Source organism: Acomys minous, assembly GCF_964271855.1.
Source record: "Acomys minous genome assembly, chromosome: 4".
NCBI classification, from domain to species: Eukaryota; Metazoa; Chordata; class Mammalia; order Rodentia; family Muridae; genus Acomys; species Acomys minous.
In genome coordinates this window covers 131,067,719-131,085,399 of record NC_140486.1, presented here as the reverse complement: position 1 = coordinate 131,085,399, position 17,681 = coordinate 131,067,719, and the positions used below count along the sequence as shown (strand labels likewise).

The 17,681-nt window shown below is 42.6% G+C and overlaps 1 protein-coding gene across 4 annotated transcripts in view; it reads right to left on the bottom strand.

Moving 5' to 3' along the window:
* The window catches only part of DLGAP1 (DLG associated protein 1), a gene marked incomplete at its 5' end in the record, with an annotated part of 765,236 nt that overhangs the window by 508,937 nt on the left and 238,618 nt on the right, over positions 1 to 17,681 (bottom strand). For 3 of the 4 annotated variants that reach the window (XM_084779899.1, XM_084779898.1, XM_084779889.1), the window contains one exon: positions 2,932 to 3,051. The remainder of the gene's footprint in view (positions 1 to 2,931; positions 3,052 to 17,681) is intronic. The other variant, XM_084779897.1, reaches the window with a different exon arrangement.

Here is a 17,681-nt window from a genome sequence, read left to right as displayed (position 1 = left end):
TTACAAATAAGACCATATATATATTTTAATATTTTTCCTTTTTTTGAATCAATGTCTTACTTTGCAGCACTCTATGTGACTAGACCAGCTTTGAACTAGGAGGTCTACCTGCCACTGCCTCTCCAATGCTGGGATTAAAGGCTTGTGCCACCATGCTAATAAATCTCATTTCATTCCAAGACTCAGATCCTATCTGGAGCGAATACAACTCTCCATAGTGTGAGCTGGCAAGAAAGCCTAGTCTCGCCCTAACTTAATCTGTGACGTGAGCATTACAGCGCCACACCGCCCCAATCATCCATGTTATGCAGCTGCTCCCAAACAAACCGGAAAGCATCTGCTCACAGCTTGTTAAAAATGCACATCCGTGTTCTTATGCTGCACTGATCTATGCCAACCAACCACAGACCTACAAACGCAGCCGGAAGCCTCACAAACCACAGATAGTCCTTCCTAGACAGTGCGCTAGACCACGGGTGAGTGAAGTCAAAAATTAAAAGCCGGCAAACTGAGTGGCAGGCTTTAAAATCTTCTGAATTAGCAATTCAGATAACAATGGAGTAGTAAATCTGAGAATATTTGATCTGAGCTGAAACAAGATATAATCAGAGTTTTCATGTCTGAAGACTTGGACCCAGTGAGAGGTGGTGACAAGTGTGACCAGGAAGGGAACTTGTCATGTGGCAAAGTCTCCAGGACAGTTACTCCTTTTGCACCTCGTGCTCATGGTAGGATGTGTTCTGAGCAGCACCTCCCCACTGCCGGCCAAGTCTTGTCAACTCAGGGTCTGCCTCTGTCTGCTCCTTTTGGTGTTTCTGCCTGGCCATCCGCCACAGCTTGCCTGGACACTGTCCACCGCCTTCTCCTGCCCCCCCTGACACTGCTCCCTGCACACCACTTTCACTGCTCTCATTAGAAAGCTGTGCATCACTAGGCACTAGTGAGGTGTTTGATAATGTCTACTTGTAAGTTACACAGTTAATAGCTAATTCCTTTCTAGCCATATCTTCTAGTGTGATTATATAGATTTTTAAAAAACAAAACCACCATTTTTTATCCAACTTAACTTTACTGTTTAACAGTTTAATGAAGAAGAAGAAGAAGAAGAAGAAGAAGAGGAGGAGGAGGAGGAGGAGGAGAAGGGGGAGGAGGAGGAGGAGGAAGAAGAGGAGGAGGAGGAAGAGGAGGAAGAGGAGGAGGAGGAGGAGAAAGGAGTCGGGCCAATGAGATGGCCTAGCCAGTAAGTGGGCCTAACAGGAAGTCCATATACTGAGTATGGTGGAGTGAGAGAGAACCAACTCACTCAAATTATCCTCTAGAGATGAGAGAGAGAGAGAGAGAGAGAGAGAGAGAGAGAGAGAGAGAGAGAGAGAGAGAGAGGAGAGGGTGTGGAGGGAGGGAGGGAAGGAAGGAGTGGGAGAGAGGAAGAAGAATAAAGAAGAAGAAAAAGAAGAGGAGGAGGGGGAAGGGGAGGAGGAAGGAGACAAAGAGCAAGCATACATGTTTACATACTTTCAGTGTGAATAATACTCAGTAACTTCTACAGTACTAGTAAAAGTTATTACACTATTTATAACTCTTCCAAAAATGCTCAATGCACTCTGAAATCAATAGTGTGTATATATTTATATAATGATGACGTATAATATATTTATATATTAAAAATACTGTATGCCAAGATGCATGCCTCATTTTGGGCACGTATCTATTGGTAAAAATTTATCTTGAAACCATTCATTCTGGCTTCCTGACACTTAGATGGGATTTTAAAACATGAAGCACTTTCTTCTCAGATGCTTCATCAGGGAGAAAAAATGATCTGTTTCAAAATCAGGCAAAAGGAGCCTGTAACAAAGTCACCGATTGGCTGAAAAGGACCTCTGGACCACTTGCAATTGCAGCCACAGCTGCAGCAACGGACAGTTCCCCTCTGCATCAGATTCTGCCGGTCTTTATCACTTCAGAGATAACTGAGTGTTTTGCTGCTAACACATCCTTACACTGTGGGGGGCTCATGCCCTCCTTGGCAGACCCAGAGAGGGATTCTCCTACTGGATGCCTTCCAGGCGCAGGTTCCAGACAGCATCCAAACCTCCATGGGAGGTGTATGAGGAGTCAAGTTCCCATGATTCCTGGGGCAGGTTCATTAACCCACCCATGTTCTGGCTACGTCACTATCTATACTTCTGTCCTTTCCAGAGGCAGAATCTTGCTGTGTAGTTCAGTCTGGACTCAATCTTACTACCCTCCCGCCTTGGCTGTAAATTACATCACGTTCCAGTAAGACGGCCCAGTTGTTCTCTATCTTGGTTTGCGGGATCAGCTTCCTGGTAATGTGCCATTTTCAAGTCCTTGTCTTTGTTGTACAAGCAACCCAAACAGGAGAGCAGCTCACTGATGCCTCCAGCAGTACTAATCCCCTCCCGATCTGACACCACGCATGTAACGCATTTGACTTACACATTTTACGGTCTTCCCCTCCTAACGGAGCACATGAAAGGAAGGGAGTGGAGACCGAAGCCTGGGACGCAGCAATCCCACTGCCTTTCCTACCAGATTTAGATCACAGTGGCCATGCCTGTGCTGACAAATGCAAAATTTGTACAGCATGCAAAGAAAACACAAAGTGGATGCTGCACTGTTGATTTCTTTTATTCCACGCTTAACCTCACCTCCAGCAATTTTTGGCCCACAGATCTGACATTCTAGATCGACAGCAGCAATTACCCCACATGTGAACTCTATCTCCGTCAAAGTCTGTACAGGTAACCAAGGAGCTTAAAAAGAAGGTTTAAGTTCTATAGCCTGGCTGTAGCTTTGAAATCTCAAGGTAGAAATATATCACACTATAAAAAGAGAAAAATACTTCCATATAGCGCATCTTAAAAGGGTGTTATAGAGTGGGCTAATACAAAGGAAATGAGGCTTTACCTTTGGTGATCACTTTTGCATTTTTTTCTTTTTACTTCCAACACAGAAGGCAATCCGAGCTTCAGGTTGCTGTGATACTGTTAACCAGATGTCACTCTTGCTATGTGATGTTCAACTGCTCTGAAAGATAACAAATGCAACAATTAGACACGATGACTTGTTTGAAACCGAAACTCACTGAGGACTGATCTCATAAAAACGACACTGGCAGCCATTAAGACCAATGGTGTGAGACAGAAAACAGCACAGGAAACCTACACAGCGTTAATACCGCACTTGTGATAATATCGCACCCAGTATCTCTACGTATCTCAGAAAAATCAAATCAACCAGAAAAAAAAATGCCACTATTGTAGGTAAGCTTGATATTCTCCAACATGCTTGTCTGTAACCATCACTGTATTCTCTTTAAAAAGTGGTAAAGGGGGGTGGGGAGAGATGACTCAGGGGTGAAGAACATATTCTGCTTCTGCAGAGGACCTAGATTCAGTTCCTTGCTGCTCCCCTCCCCGCCCCCAACATCTGAAGGCTCACAGCCACCTGTAATGCTAGTCACCTCTGGCCTTTTCAGGCACCTGTATTCATGTACAAAGATCCCCCCAAATACACACAATGTAAAATAATAAACACAAATATTTTAAAAAGTAGTAAGTACAAATATCAAATACATGATTTTGTAAGGTCACAGCATGTGCATGAGATTTTAGTCATTTCCTGGGAACTACATGTCTTATTGACACTGCCAGTAACCAAATGGCTTAAAAAGAACTAAAAATTGACATTCTTCCCACTATGGTCTCTCTGACATCACAGTACTATCCAACATGGCATCTTACTCCCAAGTACGGCCTCGCTGACGCCCAAGTCAAGCCATTCACAGGATTATCAACGGTGCTTTCTTACAATGCGACTACACAGAGGTTATATCCGGGCCACACTGTGAGATGGCAGTTGTCTCAGTGCACAGCACATGCCATGTGTGGAGCTGTGATTCTCTGTCCCAGCTGGTCACAGGCAGGACTCATCGCACAAATGGCCTGATGTTTTAAATTGCTGGGGTACCTCCTGTTTTTTTTTTTTAAGCAACATAACTCTGTATGCCTTGGTCGCACACGAAAATATTTTCAGAACGGAAGGGGAAAACACATTAAAGCAATAAGCAGACATGTAGTCCAGATTCACAATTGAGATGAACAGTGTGACTGTTGTTTTAACATAGTCATTGTAAGAACTTTAAGACAGAGTTCATGTTTCAGAACAGGGCTCAGAGGCCATGGGGGTGATGTGGTCTGATCACTTTCTCAGAGATGTCAGAGGCAAAGCTGTATGCCAGGGCTTCCGCCTGGGTCCCATCACCCAGTACTGTGGGGCCTTCAAAGAGATCACACGTGACACCATCTTAGTATTGTCCTGAGGCTGGCACAGCTGATGTGTGTTAGGAGACCCTCAGCAGTGGAAAATGAGATCAGACCTAACGCAACCACGCTACGTATTTACACAGCACCTAATAAGGTCCCCTAGAAATGCAATACGGGCCACATGGCTCATTCCTTCATCCTAGAGAAGACAATATGACTTTTCCGTTATCAGTTACAATTTAAACACCTGAAGCCCTGACTTATGAACTGCTATCCTGTTTAGTAGTCTCAATGTTCCATTAAAACAAAGTCTGAGGAGAATGTCTTCCCGTACATGTGAGGACCAACTTATTTAAAAGAGAATGAATAAATGCTGATTTTTTTAAACACAAAGAGCTTGACCACGTCATATCTATTCATGAATATTTATTTGACCCTTTATTTTGTACTAAATAGAGTCTAAATATTCAACTAAATAGTGTTGTTCATTTAAAGAGGAGAAATGACGCAATTTCTAAAAAAAAAAATACCAGATTACAGAATATGAACGAAAAATAGGTTTTGTTACAAATAGATCATTGGAAGAGTTATATAATTATTGGGTAAACATCTACTTTAATTAGTAAAAGGACTATTAGATGCTACCTTGTGTAGGGTGCAGTGGGTCCCAAATGTGGTTGCCTATCCTTGCCACCCGGAAATCTTAAAAATGCAAATTATAGGATTGTGAAATTTCGCCTTTAATCAAATATTTTGAGGCAGCATCTTTGTTACCCAGCTGCCCTTGCATCCTCTATGTCAGTCCCCGGGGTAGCTACCACTGCAGGTACAGGGACCGCCATGCCTAACTCTCAGCTGGGACGTTCCTGGGTGAGCCAGGGGCTGGGGAAAGTGCTCGAAGCTGCCATCAGTGCAGGCAGGCAGGCGTGCTCCTGGCTCTTCACCGTCTTCACCACAAAGAGCCCCAAACGCTGACTTGTTCCAGGCATTTGCTTCTTAGTGATGGGACTGAGCATGTGCAACTCTTTCTCTGGGCCTCTCACTTTTCCCCATCCTGAGGGGCTCTACTTCCCCGCTTAAAATTTGCTTTGGTCAAGTAGCAGTTATTTAGCCCGTGTGTTCTAGAAAAAGAAGAGTGCAAGGACAACAATAGTTACTGGAGTGATGGGAGATTTACTCAGATTTTTGTTTTTCATCCATATCTATGTTGAATTTACACATATGTTGTTTCTGGAATTTTCACATTACTTTTTGATTCAATGGTTCGTCTTGTATTACTAAACTATCTTTTTTCTAGATGTAGATACTGTGGGGTGTCTGCTAAGACCCCTTCTCTGGTGTCTGCCTAATACCTGAAATTCTCCTACCATCAAGAATACCACATGTCAGCTGCTTGGGCATGAAGTCCTTGCTCCTGGCCATTGCTGGTTAGGTTACCATGAGTGGTTTGCACAAAGAGGACAAGGCTGGCACTTGGTAAAGGAAATTCCTGAGTTCATTTGTCTCCCCTTTCCTCTCTTAACCTCTATCCCATGATTCCCCTGAGCTGAAATATCTATGGGATATTTCTGCAACAAAATTGTTTTAAAATTAATTTTTTGTGTTACTCTTATTTTGAAAGTTTTTTGGTTTAACTTTGATGTCAGAGTTTAATATAGCTAATACCATTCATTTCATGGGAGTTACTGCATAAGCCAACCACTTCCAGTTTTTGAGAGAGGCTATTTAAAAACATTGCCTGAGGATACGGAAAGGGAAATGCAAACTATATATGCATTAAATTTTATGGAATGCCTGTACTTTAATGAACTACATTTATAATAGATTTATATTTTTATGGACTATATTTATGATAGATAGATGATATCGATAGATAGATGGTAGATAGATAGATAGATGATAGACAGGTGACAAATAGATGATATATAGGTAGATAGGTAGATAGATACATAGATAGATGATAGATAGATAGATAGATGATAGATAGATAGATAGATGATAGATAGATAGATGATAGATGATAGATAGATAGATGATAGATAGATAGATAGATGATAGATGATAGATAGATAGATAGATAGATGACCGATAGAAGACAGTTGAGAAGCTTCCTCAATCTTCTCCCTGTTTTTACAAGATTTCTGACTTGTCAGACTAACTAGGTCTCTTGGGACTTCCATGCTGCTGTTTACAGACTACCTGCCGATGAGCTTTAGAATAGCACAAACGCTCACACCTCCTCACACTCCTCACGCATTCACTCACACACACCACGCCACAAACACGCATTATCACATCCCAGGCACTACTAGCATGTGGGAATACACCAGGGGGCATTTCCTAAGCACAAAGACATGATAAGTATGATGCAGTGATAAATGTGGATGTTGGTGCCTTGCTGGCTTGTCATGGAGGTCATGGGGGTACACAACACTGGTATGCGGGGGACAGGCATGGGCATGGTGGGCTACACAATTAGTTCAGAAAACTGGTTGCATTCTTATTTTTATTTACCAAAGATGATTGATTATACAGAGAGGTATATAATATAAAACACATAAAATTTGGTACCTACAGGAAATCGATGAGTCTTATGATCTTAGGACTTATTCAATTTTTATTATGCATTTATTTATTTATTTATTTATTGCTGTTGTTGACTACACTATGACTGAGTTTATCTGTGAACAACTCCTACAAGACATGAACATTTCTGTTTTACTTTTTGTCAGTTGTTTTAAATATAGGGAAGATAATCTGCTGATAAAATAATAACAAGAGTCAATAAGTCATGAGTAGAATTTCCAGGGAGTCGGCAAAGTTCACTTTGGACAAGAAGAAATGAAAAACATCTAAAGAAAAATAAAAGAAAACAGCCTGGGAATCTGAGGCCTCCCAACTTGTATTAAATCTTGCTCCCCTGGTCCCGCCTTAAATGTGTGTCTTGCTTGTTTGCTATTCTATAGCTCACATGTGTAACATGTAACAATGATCCACAGACCTTTATGATAAGGAAGGGATGGACTACGTGGCAGACAAACATTCAAAGCACAGATCCAATAACCGCCCTGAGCATGCATGTGCTTAGGGTCACAACCTCTTGCAACCCTGGGAAGAATTCCTTAGGAGACCACACCCCTTTGCTGCGTAGACACTTTGCATCTTCAGGAGGTCCCATTCGGTAATCACTGGCCTTCACTTCTGGGCAAACAGAGCACTTTGTGTTAAGTCCTTACAGCTTACAGCTGCTATGTACACTGTCTTCTAGTGGTTGCTGTGGCATAAATACCTCGTTCTCTGCATAAATACTAAACTAGAAACTGTCTCTGTTCAAGCCTACCTTTACAGGTAAAGTCTTTGGGACTAGAGAGACGAAACCATATTTCCTAGGCCACAACTAACCAGCGGCAAAGCCAGGACTAACTGTGCTGTTCCCCAGGTAATTTCCTCTCAGTTTGTTTTTATCCAGTATCTCTTTTATACAATAACAGCATATGATGGAAATGTTATTTTTAATCAACTTTTGCATTTTGTGATAAAACTCACAAAAATTAGGTTTGCTTGAAGACACGTTAAGAAGATACATTACGCCACTTGGCTGCCTGGTGGTCCCCTCAACCTCCTCCTCCAGGGGGATGCCGTGTCCCATGTTTTGTGACTTCCCACACGTCTGAGGCAGTGTTAGTTTGTGTAACGTAAAGGAAAGTCCATGCGGTTTTTCACCTCCTTTGCAAACCACATTGTTAGGTGATTCCTCAGTTGTGGATAAGAAACCTCAAGGCAAGGCTGGCTTCCTGGTTGTGTGATCTGTGGGCTTAAAAAGACTCATGGTTCATTGAACTCAAAGCAGTGCATTGTGGGTAAATTCCAACAAGACTTGGCTGTGCTAGGGGCAAGAACGTGTGTATGCCACACATGTCTGTAGACACCCCTTACCGCCTTGCTTTATGCTCACTCTGCAGGACAGGGCACTAGACAGGCAGCCAACGGGGATGAGTGAGATTCAGGAGCAAAGCTGAGCAAACACGGAGTATCTAAGACTAAGCAGAGAGGGTGAAGCGCAAAGGAGCCTGTGTTTCTCTGGAGACCAGGATTCCCTCCAAATCATGAAGGAGGCAGCGTTGTTCTAGGAAAGAGACCTGCCATACCTCCTTCCTATCACGTGCTTTCCTTGTGTCATCCAACCACAGAGTGAAGATGACAAGGAAAGACAGAAAAGGGAAGAAACGGTCCACATGGTTCTTTCTTGCAGCCCATCTACTCCTCGGTAAGCCAGAGGGAGGTAGTCGCTGGAATGTACAAACGTTTGAGAGTGAAGTAATGACAGTCCGGGAAAGGTCTGTGCTGAATTTTCACTGTTTTGGTAAGAACAAAAGGCATATAAATGGTCCATGAAGCCAAAATAAGAACATATTTGTGACTCTGTATTGAGTACTTTATATACACACTGGACAGTACAAAGCCAAATGGTAAAATTCACATCAGTAATTTATGCCATCAATTTCTGCTTTCACTCAGAACAACATGCAAGGTCAACCAAAGCCACTGAGGTACATGAAAAGACCTGGCAGAAGAGGAAATGGCTTGTGCATTAGCGACTTTTGTGGCCCCTGGTACCTACGTTCTGAACAAAGGGGCTGTGTCTTCATTTTTCCCTGGACCCTGAAAATCACAGGGCCGTTAATGCTCATCCTATTGTGATGGACTGGCACAGACTCCATCAGGGCTGCAGGCACTAGCTCAGAGCTCCAGTGGTAAATGGTCCGTCTATGGGATCCTGGAAATGATCCATCTAGGACTGCAATCCCAGTACAACTACAAACTAAATACATTTAGTTTCCTAACCTGAAACAACACCCTTCAAAAGGACCTTAGTTTTAAATTCCATTTACTTTTTTCCCTTTCTGAGGCAGGGTTTCTCTGTGTAGCCTTGGAGGTTCTGAACTCACTCTTTAGACCAGGCTGGCCTTGAACTCACAGAGATCTGCCTGCCTCTGCCTCCTGGAGTGCTGAGATTACAGGCATGCACCAACATGCTCGGATTGGTTTAATTTCTAATTTAGCTTAAATTTTCTATTTAAAACCCCATTTCATTCATTGTGAAATATTCATCAGAGACAGAGAGTAATAAAAGAAATTTACTCTAACTAGTAAATAACAGAGACACCTGATACTCTCATGGAACAGTCGCATCTTAAAGAGTGTATGTTTAAAAAAAATTAAAAAGGAGTATATGCCCGAACTCACCAAATTGCAAGTGTCAAAGTTATACATTGTTCCCTGTAACAACCCAATTAGTTAGACTTAAATGACTTTTATGTGTTAAAATATTTTTGGGTATGTCTATGTGAGCATGTTTGCGTGTGTGGAGGTACACATGCGTGTGAGGTGCACTTGTGTTTGCATGCACGTGGAAGTACAAGGCTAAAATGAGTGATTTTTTTTTCTTTGATCACTCCCAACCTCACTTACGGAGTCAAGGTCTCTCGGCTGAAGCCAATGCTGGCTTTTGTAGCTAGCTACCCAGCCAGGTCGCCGAGGGAGTTTCGCCTTATCTTTCCCCCTCATTTGCTGTGATTGTAGGCAGGCAGCCACATCCACCAGGCATTCACATGGCTTGCAAGGCCAGCACTTTACTTACTGAGTCACTGCCATAGCCAGGCACGACATTTTAAAGGGAGAAGTGAGGACCATCTGTTTATTCCTGTTAAGAATGCCCTTCTGACTCAACCCATGTTCAAAAGCGCATGGAGGTCTCTTTCCAAACCGTGAATGCGTCTTTAAAACTGAGGCAATGTATATTCAAAACTGTCTCAACAATTCCCTCTAACTGACAATGGCCTCTCCATCACTTGGTGCATAGGCTTGTTTCCTGTCCCATTAAAGGAGTATGGTTACAGTGTGATTATACTTACTCTCCTATAGGGAAGAAGAAGTCACTAGACTCTTGGAATACACGCTGCCAAGCACACAGATCCCATCACTGTCTCTTCGCTCGCGGACTGCTCCTGACATGTCTTGGACCATGCCTTCTCTGGATGAGCTTGGCATACACAATAAAAATGGCTACAGTACGGAATACTTCCTATGTGGGGGCAAACATTGCTCCCTACACAGAGCAGTGGTGACCCAGGGTTCACGATCCCCTTGAGGCAGCTGCTATGGCCAACTTGCAACACCAGGAGAAGAGGTCTCAATTTCATCGCTCAGTATTTGTCTCAGGACAAATGTTATGACTTCATTCTCCACGAATCCTTCCCACACATCTATCTTAACAACTTTGCATTCACCTGGCTGTCAAGCTTACAAACGTTACCGCGTCGTAGGAGCTTTAAGTTATTTACTTCACTTAGGTGGGACTATCATCATCCCATTTCATGGATGCCAAAATCGAGGCCCAAAGATTACGTTATCTGGCCAAAGACTCACACAAATCTCAGAGCTGGGATTCACTGTACTTCTTTGTATCATTATTCCCTATATTATTCTGTTTTAGATGCAGCTTCCTGTATTCTTAAAAAAAAAAAAACAACTTTCCTGCCAAAACATAGAAGAGCCTTATTAGTTTTGAATCAAGTTGGTGACTAGTTCAAATATTAGAGCCAAAATTTCAGTTGCCAGAGAGTAGAGAAGTCTTGCTTGTAAGCCTGTATATGCCAGCTGGCAACGCTGGCCCCACGGCCTCCAACTGTAACTCCACTCCCAGGCAGCTGTGTCCTGGACTCCCACAGCTAGTCACTGGCCAATCAGTGACCCGAACACTAGGTCGGGGTTTGCTGTCCATCAGTGGTATCTGTCCACGGCACAGAGAGCTGGTAAGAATGGCAAAGGCACACACACAGCTCATATGGAGCTTGGCTGGGACGACGGATTCGCATTTCCTGACAGGAAGTCTGGTTTCTATAAAACAAAGGCAGCTACAGGGTTATTTCCTTTTAAACAGTAAGCCAATGTTTAAAGAAATGTAGTCCTCCACTGAGTGAGCGTTACAAGTCTACCACTTGTTAAACACTGTTTCAGGTGCCAGAGGTAGAGCAGTAGACGGTATAGACATCTTCCTGTTTACACTCAGATTTGTATCCAGGCATCCAGGCATCACAATGGTAAAAAAAAAAATAGCAATCTGCTTTAAAGAAGTAACATATTATGAATTAAGGTTTTTTTTTTTTTTTGATTTAGCTACTGGTTCTAGACGATCCAAAGCTATGACTCCTCAAGAGTTGTTTAGTTTTCATGTGGTGCCAATGTTCGGCGTCTGTCTGAGTGAATGAAGAACTATCTCAGACTTTTTGAGTCAGTAGGATGGATGGAAGTCTCAATCCGGGTGGCTACCATGCAAGCAGCGGTGGGCCTGGCAGGCAAAGAGCAGGTTGCTGGCTCTTAGATGTGGGCACACCACTTCTCCTGCTCCTGGACATCACAGCTCCCTACTCTTTGACCTGTGGGCTCCAGAACACGCAGTAGCATCCATCTGGGGTCGTAGGGCTTCTGGCTCCAGCTGAGCATCTGCCCCTGGCATCCTCGGCACTGAGCCACAAGGGCACCCAGCTTGCATGGACTTCTCCATCACCTGTGCGTCAGCTCCCTGATGAATGAAGGCCCTCTCACCTTCTCCCTTCTTCCCTCGTGGGTCTATCTTTGCAGGATGCTGACTAAAACAGTATCCTATAGTTTTGCACATATAATCAAAACCCATGATAGTGGGAAAAGCTACAGAAAGCAGTAACTAGTAACCCAGAGACTATAGGGGGCCAATGGGAGGATGTGGTCCTGCTTTCAGGAATGAGATGAAGTCATATAGATTCCAGAGATATATTTTATTCTGGCACCAAGCTACTTTAGGCAAACTCAACATTCTAACATTATCTTTTATTCTGTGACAATTAAAAAATCATTCTCCAGAGCTGTTGTGCTATGTCAGTTATGACAATAATTAAGTAAATAATCTGAAATCCCCTATTCCAATAAAAACATCTGAAACTGATTTACATAGCCTTTAAAAATGTCCTTGGTCTTTGCTTATTAACTTGCTTGAACATTGAATTGCTGAAGATACATTTTTGAATAACCCTCTACCATGCTCCTGTAGAAGTACATTTTCACCTATAGTGAATTCCTTATTTACTGCTTTGGTGGGCAGATGTTCATGGTCCCATTGAGAAAAGAAAGAGACCAGGAGCTCAAGGCTTTTCTCAGCTACGTAACTGAGTCTGAAACCAGTCTGGGCTATGAGAGACCCTGTCTCAACAACCAGAACCAAAACAAAACAAGAGGCCAATAGTCCCACAGTGCCATCGAACACGAGGAGAACGCAAATCAAGCTGTAACACGTGGCCACCTCAGGCACCCTGGCATTGATGCCCTGAGTATGAAAAGACACAAGCAGAATACAATGTATTGACAAGGAAACAGAGGAACCGAGTTTCTTTGGGTTGCTGGTGGTAAAGCTCAGTGGTAGAGCTGTTGTGGAAAGCAGGATAGCATCCCTAGGGAAGTTAAACACAGAGGCATCATCTGATGTTGACCTTCTGTGTCTTAATACACACCCCAAAGAACTGAAAGCACAGACCCACGATAGACGCTATCACGTTAACTTTCATACTCTCCTTAACCCACAACAGCCAATAGGCAGAGAGCAGCCCATGTGTCCATGAGCACAAACCGTGGAAATGTGAGACAAGCACTCAGACCAATATTATCCAGCCATATGAAAATTGTGATGATACTATAACTTTTAAGAACTATGAATATGTTATTGCTAAGCAAAAGACAAAAAAAAACTACCCAGAAAAGGACAGATGTTGCATGACTTCAGATAAGTGAGATTTCTGGGATAAGAGAACTCATATAGAGATAAAAGATGAAGCAATTGTTGCCAGGAACTGCGAAGGCAGACATGCTATTGCTAACTGGATAGAGTTGCTCCTTGGAATAACAGAAAGTTCCAGAAATGGACAGTGTGCAGTTCCCCAGCAGGGTCATTGGTTTGAGCACTTGGTTTGCAGCAGGGCTTGCTGGTTTTTGATATTACGGAACAGAGAGTCGAGTCTTAGCTGGCACAAATGGGTCAGTGGTGGTGGGCCTCGCCTTACACCTCAAGTTCATGGCCAAGCTTGGAAACTCTCCAGATCCTTGTTTTAAAACACCCCCCTCACCAAAGGTGGTAAGGCAGCACTCTGGGAGTGAGATCAGAGCAACTGCTGGGGACCACTGCCATGCCTGGGCATCAGGTTAGGCTAGGACAAGAGAGAATGCACGTGAAGACTCTACATATTATCATATTGACCCAATAGAGCTTGGTTTTTCAATTCAGTGCTGGACATGAAAGGGAGAAGCTAAGAAGGATCCACAAGGCTTCTAGGCTTAGAAACAGATTAATGGAATGTGTTTTACCTTGGCTTACAAAAAAACCCACCAAGAATGAAAAACTTCCATTGTTAGGACTGGACATGTTACATGTATTAACGGCCTATTAAATGTCCAGATGGAGAGAAACAGCGAGCAGGAGTTATTGTTACTGTTTTGGGAAAATGCCGAGAGAAGTCTGGGGATGGAGACAGAGTGACAAGGAAGCCGCAGGTACCGCCCAGGCAAGAATACAACAACAGCCAAGATAAAGGTATGGTTGGAGCGATGAGGGGACACAAGGGAGTTGAGTGTATCTTAATCCCTTGGACAAGACGTTCCATGGCAAAGAGGATGCAGGAACTGCCCTGCCCGGCAAGCTCTGGTCCCTTCAACAGATAAAAAGCTCAGCCAAGTGTGGGAGCAGCAAAATCAGATGGGGAAAGATGGATGGAGCCGTGCGACTTAACCTAATCTACAGATGAAAATGAGATTTATTTCATTATTTAAATAAGAACAAAATTAGATACTGCCCTCTCAAATATTTCCCACAAAAAGAACGATTTAAGCCATTTTTTTTTGTAAATAGCTGAGAAAGAATGCTGGTATTCAGTCAGTTTTAAAAACGTCTTTGCTTATTTCCTTCCAGGGCATGGAGGACAGGGAGGAAGATACAGCCTTTGTTAGGCAGCTTAATGCTTTTCACTTAAGGTTTAAATATGCACAAATATGAATCCATGCTAATACATACCAGCACTTGGCATGGTCTTGTGACCATGGCATGAAAATTATTTTTATTCTGAAGTTTTAGTCTTCCGTTATCACATTTCATCTAGCATGAGAAGAACCTTACCTCTCCTCAGAAAATATATCTGTATCCATGCATCTGTATGTTACCAGACTGAAAAAAAATGCTTCAAAAGTAACTGCTTAACCAGAATAGCAAAAACAATCCTATACAATAAAAGATCCTCTGGAGGAATCTCCATACCTGATCTCAAGTTGTACTATAGAGCAATAGTAATTAAAACAGCATGGTACTGGCACAGCAATAGGCTAGTGGATCAATGGAATCGAACTGAAGACCCAAAGGTGAATCCACACACATTTGCTCACTTGATTTTCAACAAAGAAGCCAAATCCATTCAATGGAAAAACGACAGCATCTTCAACAAATGGTGCTGGTCTAACTGGATGTCTACATGTAGAAAAATGAAATTAGACTCCTATTTGTCACCATGCACAAAACTCAAGTCCAAGTGGATTAAAGACCTCAACCTAAAAACACAGACATTAACCCAGTTAGAGGAAAAAGTGGGGAAGAGTCTGGAACTCATAGGCACAGGAGACAACTTCCTGAACAGAACACCAACAGCCCAGGCCTTAACATCAACAATTAATAAATGGGACCTCATGAGGCTGAGAAGCTTCTGTAAGGCAGGTGACACTGTCAACAGAACAAAGCAACAGCCTACAGACTGGGAAAAGATCTTCACCAACTCTTCATCTGACAAAGGTCTAATATCCAAAATATATAAAGAACTCAAGAAATTAAACACCACCAAACCAAATAACCCAATAGAGAAATGGGGCGCAGAGCTAAACAGAGAATTCTCAACAGAGGAATATCAAATGGCTGAGAAACACTTAAAGAAATGCTTGACCTCCTTAGTCATCAGAGAAATGCAAATCAAAACGACACTGAGATTCCATCTTACACCCATCAGAATGGCTAAGATCAATAACTCAACTGACACCTCATGCTGGCGAGGGTGTGGAGAAAGAGGAACACTCCTGCATTGCTGGTGGGAATGCAAACTAGTACAACCACTTTGGAAAGCTATCTGGTGCTTTCTCAGAAAAATGGGAATAGGGCTTCCTCAAGACCCAGCTATTCCACTTCTTGGAATATACCCAGAGGATGCACTACCACACAACAGGGACATATGCTCAACCATGTTCATAGCTGCCTTATTCATAATAGCCAGAACTTGGAAACAACCTACGTATCCCTCAGTAGAAGAATGGATAAAGAAACTGTGGTACATTTACACTATGGAATACTACTCAGCTATTAAAAACAAGGAATTTCCAAAATTTGTGGACAAATGGATTGAACTAGAAATTGTCATAATGAGTGAGTTCACACAGAAGCAAAAAGAGCTAAATGGTATATACTCACTTATATCGAGACACTAGTCCAAGGTGTACGTCCCCATGAAAAACTGTACCTACCAGAATAGTGTGTAAGAGGGGAGGACATCCTATTGAAACTTTAGGTGTGAGAAGCCTGGGAGAAAGAGGAAATAGAAGGATCCAGCGGGTCCTGGAAAACTACAGGCGAGTCTGGGCCCTGGGGTCCTCCGCAAACTGTGGCAACAGCCAAGGAAAAAATAGGCAGTAAACCTTGAACCCCTACCCGGACTAGCCGATGGACATTCTCCACTGTTGAGTGGAGAAGGAGATCTAACTTTCACACAAACTCTGGTGCCCCATATTTGAACATGTGCCTTGGATGGAGATGCCTGGTGGCACTCAGAGGAAAGATAATAGGTCACCAAGGAGAGACTTGATACCATATGAGCATATACAGGAGGAGAAGGTCCCCCTCAGACACAGACTTAGGGGAGGGGAGGGGAGTAGGGGGGAAGTGGGAGGAAGGGAGGAATGGGAGGATACATGGGATGGGCTAACAACTGAGATGTAATATGAATAAATTAATAAAAAAATAAAACGCAAAAGTAACTGCTTAAAATTAATGTTAAACTATATCCAGTGTAACACAAATGCATGCAATATACTAATTGTGAAAGATGGGACATATTTGTAGAATGGAGAATTGTTGAAATGAAAAAGAACTCATTAGCAAGTTGAGAATAAATAAATGTTTCAGGAAATGGTTCAATTATTTTCTGACATAAATTTTATTTAAAAAATGTCACATTTGCTCATAAACCTAGCTTCCAGTGTTATCTGACATTGAAGAGTACAAATGCCACATGAAAAAGATGATTATAAAATCCGATCATTATGTGCTTCTAGGCAATAAAATCTCAACTACGCAGTGTTAAGCCAGCTTACTCACAAGTCCCTTCCTGAGCCCACTGCTGAGTGTATATTTGGAAAAGTTACAAACTTGTGTCTTGTCCTGTTTAAACAGCTTAGTGACTAGGCAACAGGGCACAGAAGCTTCTGGATCTTGTCCTTTAAAGGTTGTTTCTGTTGGCACATATAAGAGAGCAAATGAACCCCCAAACATCAGCAATTGTGTTGATTTTGACAGTTGTCACAGAAATTAACAGGATACAGCCACCTCCAATTTAAAGTGATTTCTCTGTTTAGGGTGGCTGCATAGATGCCAGCATTCGCCCTTTGTTGTTTCTCCAAATCTCATGACCTAGGAGTTACATGCTTCACACACAGGCAAGTTTCTAAGCATTTAATTGTGAATGCTCGTATAGGCACGCATTTCCTCTGCAGGCCGTTTGGGTTCTTACTGTTTCCTGAGAAGATAAGTAGTGGACCCCTTCTACATCTAATTTCAGCTCCTTCAAAGCAGACCAACAGTATTGAGACTGCCCTTCAAATTAAAATAAAATAGCATGAGTCAACACAGAAAAAATGTCAACTGCCGAACATAAGGCTCTGAAATAACCGATCACAGTCTGGCAAACACTCAAGGCCACCCCCATAGCAACGAAGCTGATGGCATAGCAACCACAGCTGCTCCAGCACAGAAGAATTAGGAAGAAATATTCTTGGAGAGAAACACACAACCCATGTCCAATCCATGGAGTCACTTCACCTTCGCGAAGGGTAGTGAGTGTGAGTGTGCCAATGACACTATTATTTACTGGTGGAAGACGCTGTAGTGCAAGACGGAAGCCATCTTGGCTGCGATGATCCAGGCCAAGTGCTACGAATCTAAAACTTCCCAAACTGTTCTCGTGAGCTTTTTTGCAATGTTAGAGACTAATATATAATTTTTTTTTTCAAGGATTAGAAGGTTTTCCAGTGTTTGAAAGGAGCACTTGAAAGTAAAATTTA